Source organism: Ctenocephalides felis, unplaced genomic scaffold (genome assembly GCF_003426905.1).
Source record: "Ctenocephalides felis isolate EL2017-DRISC unplaced genomic scaffold, ASM342690v1 CF-g0.4_SCAFFOLD_01492, whole genome shotgun sequence".
Classification (NCBI taxonomy): domain Eukaryota; kingdom Metazoa; phylum Arthropoda; class Insecta; order Siphonaptera; family Pulicidae; genus Ctenocephalides; species Ctenocephalides felis.
Genome location: NW_020537646.1, coordinates 56,832,771 through 56,841,101, shown reverse-complemented (window position 1 = coordinate 56,841,101; position 8,331 = coordinate 56,832,771). Strand labels below are relative to the sequence as shown.

The following is an 8,331-nucleotide window of genomic DNA, read 5'->3' as shown; positions in this document are numbered from 1 at the left end:
TCGTTCTAGCCACTTACCTACGAGCGAGCTCTTTTTCAAAATATGCATAGCATAAAAACACAATATGTATTTTAAACCTTTAATTTGCAATAAAACAATTCGTATCACATATCTGAACTGTGTGAACAAGAATTTACTAAAAATAATATCTATAATATACAATAACAAGAATTTTATTATTATTATTATTATTATTATATATATATATATATATATATATATAATATAATATAATATAATATAATATAATATAATATAATATGATATAATATAATATACTACAATGTCCTACCAAAAAATGATTCAAATGTAATAAATAGAAAAATAAAATTTGTCAGCTGCCAAAGGAGTTGCAACATTATCTGGATTATGGTGCAATTGACGCGACAATAAAATTACGTCTATGAGAACAAATTCTAAAGCAAAGCATGAACAAGTTGCCGTTATAACACTAGATGTACACAGCATTAATGAGGGTTCATTCTTGTATTCTACGCGCATAAATGATACTACAGATATTGCAAAAACAGCAACAACTAAAGATGCGACAATAGCTTGCACTTGTACAACAGCTATATTATATATATACATATATAAACAAATATGTATATATGTATATATATATATATATAATATAATACAATATAATATACTATAATGTCCTACAAAAAATGATTCAAATGTAATAAATATTAAATAAAATTTGTTCATGAAAGTCGTTTCATGGCAACAAAGCTATATGTACTTCTTGTTTATTATACGATTTATCAATGGACTGCAAAAGTATAAATGCCAACATGAGAAACATAGATCCTAATAAATCTCCTAGAGCAGTTAAGTATGGAATGGCTGAATTATCAGGGTCTATTTTAAACTTCCACATGACATGAATTATGACATGAGCAATATAAAGTAAAATTATTAATTGCAAAGTACTAACTACTAAATAAATCAAAACAAAAAATATATCTAAAGTTACTGTAGATGACTGAATAAAATCAGCTACAAATATAAAAATTGTTTGCCCAAACATTGATATCATTATTAAAATTCGAGCCATTTTTGCATAAGGAACACCTTTTAAAATTGCTCTCCAAGGTGACTCACAAATTATCGAATTAGCAGGTAATATTCCTAATACTGAAGTTTTGTGTAGCAGTGTCGATATTCTGCTTGCTTGAACAGAAACTAAATTGCCGCCAATTCCATTTATTATCGGCTGAAATAATACAAAACCATCAAAGTGTTCTACAGCAGAGTCTAACACTAAACCTCCAAGTCCGCTTATGATTAATGCGGATATTACTGGTACCCATCCTGAGAATAATACTGGTCTAGTATATTTATTTCGTAAAACTATTAATATCCAAACTATTAACAAAATAATGTAAATAGATAGCGCTAGTCCCAAAAGCCAGCGATCAGAATCGTGGTATTGAAATAACCATGCAGAAACCGCTGATAATACTGATATGGAAACAACATCACCAATAGAAGCAGCCAAAGGAGTTGCAACATTATCTGGATTAAGGTGCAATTGACGCGACAATAAAATTACGCCTATGAGAACAAAATCTAAAGCAAAGCATGAAGTAGTTGCAGTTATAACACTAGATGTACACAGCATTAATGCGTGTTCATTCTTAAATTCTCCGTGCATTAATGATCCTACTGATATTGCGAAAACAGCAACAACTAAAGATGCGACAATAGCTTGCACCTGTACAAGAGCTACGTTACCGATTATCATATTCAAAATGTCACGTCTTCTCTTCATGTTTCCCAAGTTGTATTGCGTTGATAATCTAGAAGCCAGACACATATCTAAATTGCCTTTCAATCCGAGAAGAGCCGGAACCAAAATCAAGAGTTCGGAGACATCGTCAAATACTTCCCATTGTTGGACGAGGCTGAGTATGACACCTGCACCTATTGTTCCAATACCAGCAATCATAAAAGGAACACCAACTTGGAAAATAGTATATATCCAATTTTCTTGCACTAGCTCTTTTTCGCAATTTTGAGATAATTGATAACTATTGTCTGAAGATGACATAGATATTGTTGTCAAAGACATCAAGGAACCCGCATTTGATGAGTTTTGCACCTCTTGGTTATTTGGAATACTACTGCTATATTTATTTTCAATTATTTGTCGGTAGTTTTGCTTTGCTAAATCTGACACATCCAGCTTATACTTGTTTATATCAAGCTTCTTAGCACCATTTTCCATTCTGAAATGCAGTAGTTATACTAATCAGAGCAGGATTTTACATAGAGCTTCAAATAAATGAGTCCACCTGAAAACAAAAATATTCCTTTAATGTCTCAATCAAAAAACATTTATTACCCTAGATTTTTTGTATAATTTTTTGTGTAATAATAGTAATGTAATATTTTCAATCAATTAACAAGACAAAATTATTTATTTATCAAATATGTAAAGGCTTTGTAGAAACTCAATTTGAAAATTGTATTTTTTTTCAAAAATGATGTTCTACGATCTCACTAAGTATTGACAATTTCTTTGATTTTGACCTTTGAATAAATTACGTTATTACTTATTACAATAACTATTAACTATTATTAAATATATAGGGTGCTGTAAACAGAAGTGAACCACGTTTTCATTTCTGAAAAAAAAATACATTTTTCAGAATTAGTTTTTCCAAGGCCCTTATATATTTAATAAATAAATAATTTTGTCTAGTTGATTGAAAATATTACACTATTATTTTTGAATGTATAATAGTTAAAAATGAAAATGTTGTGTTATATATATTTTTCATTCCAAGGGTATTCCAAAACGCAACTTTTTATCATAGAAGATGTTAAAATTCGATGACAAATCGGGTGAAAGAGACCGATGGTAAAAACTTTCTTGGTGAATTTTTTAGCGCGTTTTTCTGTAAAGTGCGGGAGTAAGTTTATAATCTCCAAATGCTTTCTAAAATTGAGCAAGTATCAAAATATAATAAATACATACGCGCTTCGACATACAGTTCACTAGTCTTATAGTTATTCGTGTAGCCCACTTCAACCTGTGGCCCACAGCGCCCTATTTGAAGGAACCGAAACATCATTCATTTGGAAAACGTATGCGCGTGTGTGTGTGTGTGTGTAAAGAGATTTTTACCTTAAATCGACGTTTTGCCAAAAACGGCTGTACCGAGTTCAAAAATTTAAAATCCAATTGATGTATCTCGATGAGTATTATCGTTTTGCGCAACGAACGGCCAAACTTTTTCTTTGTAAATCGCAGAAAAGTGACAAAATTTTCGTCCACGTTTTAGCTCGAAATTTTGAATCAATATTAAAAATTCAAAAACCGTTAGAAAGATATTGATTGGGTATCGTGCTGATTAGTTTTTGGTAAAATTTCGCTGGCATAATTTCTTGTAATTAGCTGTTGAAAAAATTATTTTCGACGATTTGGCGACAAGTCGTATAATTGTATAATAAAAATTCGTCAAAGTTTAGAAAAATTAGTCACGGTTTTTTGGTGTCTGTCAAAATTAGACGTCTCATCAACGTTTCCTCAAAAACGCCGGACCGATTTCCAAAATTTAAAAACCAATCGATCTCACTTTGTAATTTGCATAAAATTGTAAAATTCATAGTCTACGTTTTAAATCACAATCCTGAATACATTTTTAACTAGTTGGTTTGGTATTTAGCCTTGAGGCAAGTTACATGAACTTCCCGATATGTTTAAATAATCGACTTAATCAATAAAAAATAAATTGATTTATGAGTCATTACAAGTATTCCAAGTGGATTTATTACACATAATTGAAAACAAACGAACACTTTGACTTGGAGTATTTTCTAAAGGCATTTTTTTAAAAATCATCAATATTATAATTGAACCAGTGTCCATGGAACTTTAATGGCTCTGTATGTTCATTAAAACCAAGTACTCTATCGTTATACCAAGTAAGTCGTCTAATTTTAATTTTAACAGACGTCAAAAAAACTCATTTTCTTAAAATTTGGTGAATTTTTAAAATTAAACTAAAATTTCAATAAGTTGTATAAGACCGTGATATATATCGCCAAAAAAAGTTCTATAAAAATCGGCTTAAATTTTTTTTTCAACAGTTAATTACAAGAAAACGGCTCGGTAGATTTTTACCTAAAACTAATCAGTATCATTCCCAACTAATATCAATCGAACAGTTTTTGATTTTTTGAAATCGATTCGGTAGTTTGAGCTTAAATGTGGACGAAAAGTTTAACCCTTTTTTCCAAATTACAATAAAACGGCTTGGCTGATCATCACACAAACCTGACAAACAATAGTCCTCATTGAGATACATCAAATGGCTTTTAAATTGTTAAAATCGGTCCAGCCGTTTTTGAGAAAACATCGATCAAAGGTCTAATTTTGACAAATGCCAAAAAAGCGATACTAATTTTTGCAAACTTTGAAGAATTTTTAAAGCTAAACGAGTTGTCGTAGGGCTGTAATATTTTAGTATGATCTAGAAGACTATGGTATCTACCGAAATCGGTTCAGCCGTTTTTGAGAAAACGTCGATTTACGGCAAAAAATCTCTTCACACACACGCACACACACACACATACTTTTTCCAAATTTGGTCTCATTCGATTCAGGATGGCTTGAAACGTCGAGAAAACATAAAATTAGCGAATCAGATTTTTTTATGAAAACATAAACTTCTCCTTCGGGAAGTTAATAATCAAAAACTATTCTAAAGATATTGGTTGGGATTGATACTGATTAGTTTTAGGTAAAGATCGTCCGAGCCGTATTCTTGTTAAAAAATTTTTTTTGGCAATATTTATAAAACTGTTTTTGGGTGATAAATATCATGATTCTAAAAAACATCCGAAAATATTACGGCCCTACGACGTAATACGTCACGTATATATATATATATATATATATATATATATATATATATATATATATATATATATATATATATACATATATATATATATATATATCGATATATATATATATATATATATATATATATATATATTGAATGGTAGAGTCTTGGATTTGTGTATATTTTGTAGAGTTTCGAACAAGAATCCAAAAATAATACAAAATAAAAAACAAGAAAAGTTTTTAAAAAAACAATTTCTTATTTAATTATTTGTTTATTGTCGACGTTTCGGAACTAGGTACGTTCCATCTTCAGGACATCTGTCAAGAAACATGTTTCTTGACAGATGTCCTGAAGATGGAACGTACCTAGTTCCGAAACGTCGACAATATAACAATAATTAAATAAAGAAATTGTTTTTTTAAAAACTTTTCTTGTTTTTTATTTTGTATTATTTTTGGATTCTTGTTCGAAACTCTACAAAATATATATATATATGTATATACGAGGTGTGTTCAAAAAGTACCCGGAATTACTAATAATTAAATTTCGCGGGTCTGGAGTGTCTGATTGTCAAAATTTTTTTTTATTGTGTTGGTATACATGCCCCTAAAGTATGATGAAATTTTCAGCTATATTCACTGTTTACTTTGTCTGTGGTAGTCGCTAAGGTTCGACGTGTTTTTCTGAGCTCGGCGATTTTACAATGGAAGAATTGAAAAGTCAAAGAATTTGTATTAAATTTTGCGTAAAAAATGAAATAAAGTGTTGCAAAGTGCAAAAATTCACCAGATATGGCTCCGTGTGACTTTTCCTATTCCCAAAGTTGAAGAGACCCATGAAAGGACGGCGGTTTTCCTCGATTGAAGAAAATCGCTGAGAGTGCTCAAGGACATATCAAAAAGTGAATATCAAGGGTGCTTCGAAAATTGGAAAAAACGCTGGCATAAGTGTATTATATCTGGGGGGGACTACTTTGAAGGGGACCACATTAATGTAGACGAATAAATAAATATTTTTTTGAAAAAACGAAAATTCCGGGTACTTTTTGAACAGACCTCGTACATATATATATATATATATATATATATATATATATAGTATATATATATATATATATATATTAGAGCTGTCAAGAACCGGTTCCAAAGTCCAAAAAGGCCCTGGGTCCGGGAGAACCGTGATCGGTTTCAACCCGGAAAAGTCCGGATCGATCCCTAAAAATTCCGGACCGCTTCGGAAAAAATCCGGCACCGTTTTTTTTTCTATATAGTGAATAATGCAACAGTATTTCACTGTGACCCTACTTTTTTCTTATTTTTTTTATTCAGTCACAAACATCCGTTTCAAGCTATGTGTTTCGCTTTTTGTTCTTGAAATTTTTTTTGTAACTATTTGAATTTTCTAATATAATTATAATTAATACTTTTTTGTGCATTTGTATTTAGTTATATACTTGTTTGCCACGAATGCAATTTTCAAATTGGAAATTGTACATTCGAATAATATTTAGTCTGCTTTCATTATTAGGTTATATGTAATTTTCATAAACTTTTAAATAAATAATTATAAAGTTTTTCATAAACCAATAAACTTTCTTTAATTACTTTAAAGCATATTTTTAGTTTTTTTAATAGTTTCTCAATTAACGTTTTCGATGTCCATAGCAAGAGGCGGTTTCTTTTGATCAGGAGAATTTACAAAACTGGCTGCATAAGTATTAAAAAAAAAAAAAATCCATTAAAAGTATTACAACAAAACGCCTTAGTTTAATTGAAATAAATAGCTTATTTCATAAAAAGTAAGTTAATTTCAAAATTGTTAACTTCATAGAAATATAAACATTTCATACTTTGCTAACAGATACTTATATTTAATTTTCTACCTAAGCTCTTCCCATTATGTAATTCGACCCTTGCAGTCGAATGACCCTTGCACAAGATGGCGAAAGTGGAGCTTATGATCATAATATTAGTAATTGTACTACATATATAATATATATATATATATATATATATATATATATATATAGATTTCAAAGCAGAAGCGTATTTTTAGAGCCTGGCGATTGTACATCGACTCATAAATCGTAAAACAACAAATTTCAAAAATTCCTTCGATTAATTAATTAATCGAATTAATTAATTAATTTTGAAATATTGCATATTCTAAAATAGTGTTTCATATACAAATAACATATATATAAAATAATATATACTTGAAACATAAACTAATATAAGTTACATAAACTGTTTTTTTTTAAGTGACAATTTTAAAAGTAGAAGCTTTTATTAACTTCTATATCGTTTGAAATGTTTTGAAATAATAAATATTTAGTTTCAGAAATAATAATTTTCAGGCGGATTAACAAAATGGGGCTCTTGTTGTAGTCGGGTGTTGTCTATTGAAAATAGTTGGTGGTCTTTCTGAAAACAAGTGTCAAAGTATGATTTGGAGAAGTCTTTAAAATCAATTTTATGGGCTGAAGACAGATGGCTCGCAATAAAAAAATTCGGACTAATACATATAACAATGTTTAGCTTCTCAGAAGTAAGTTAGCATAAATTATCCAGTCAGATTTTCTGGCTAAAACAAGTACGCCTTTGCGAAAGTAATAATAGGTTTAACTTCTTAATTCAAATAAGTTAATTAATTTTGAATCGAAATTAGGATTTAAAATAGAAATAAATAATGTCTTGAGTTATTATATTTGAATACTTGAAATGTTGAGTTAAAATTAATTAGAATTAGAAAATATAATATAGAATATAAAAATAAAACGTTGTAGGTGACTAAATGCTACAAAAAAAAATGGAACCGTTGCCGGTTCTCAAAATTTGGGAACCGGTTCCAGAACCGGAACCGGACTGGACCCGGATTCTATTCACAGCTCTAGATTCAAAGTCTAGTAATCGGGCATAACACATCAAAAAAAACATGATTTTCTTTCAAAAATTTATTTTAACTCCATACGTTTCGGCTATAATCCTAGCCTTCATTCAGTGGAAAAATTAGTTAATCTTAGTGTTAAATTGGAAAATTTTAATAATCCATGGTATCAGGTAATGGACTACACTATGTATTATAAACATTAAACTTGTAATTACACAATATTTTCACAAAATACTAATTAAAAAATCACAATTAGATAAGGTGTTGTTCGTAGACTGGTTGAAGATATAATGAAGAAAGGACCTTTTAAAAAATATTTTTTACCAAGATTCTACACCTGTGTGGAACGAATTGCGAATCCTTTGCGCGTCGTTTTTATTATTTTGTGAGGAATTTAGAAATACTATCTAAATAAAAGAGATTTGTGTCGCGCACAGCGTGTTAAGTTCATTTATATTTTATATATATATATATATATATATAATATATATATTATATATATATATGGCGAATCAAGCAGGCTAGACATTGAGGAAAAAACAAAATGATTTGTCATTTTTATTTATCATAAAATGTTGTA

At 29.4% G+C, this 8,331-nt stretch overlaps 1 pseudogene; it reads right to left on the bottom strand.

The window, feature by feature from the left end:
- Window positions 1–721: 721 nt before the first annotated feature.
- LOC113371434 overlaps window positions 722–8,331 on the bottom strand; it is a 155,975-nt pseudogene continuing 148,365 nt past the window's right edge.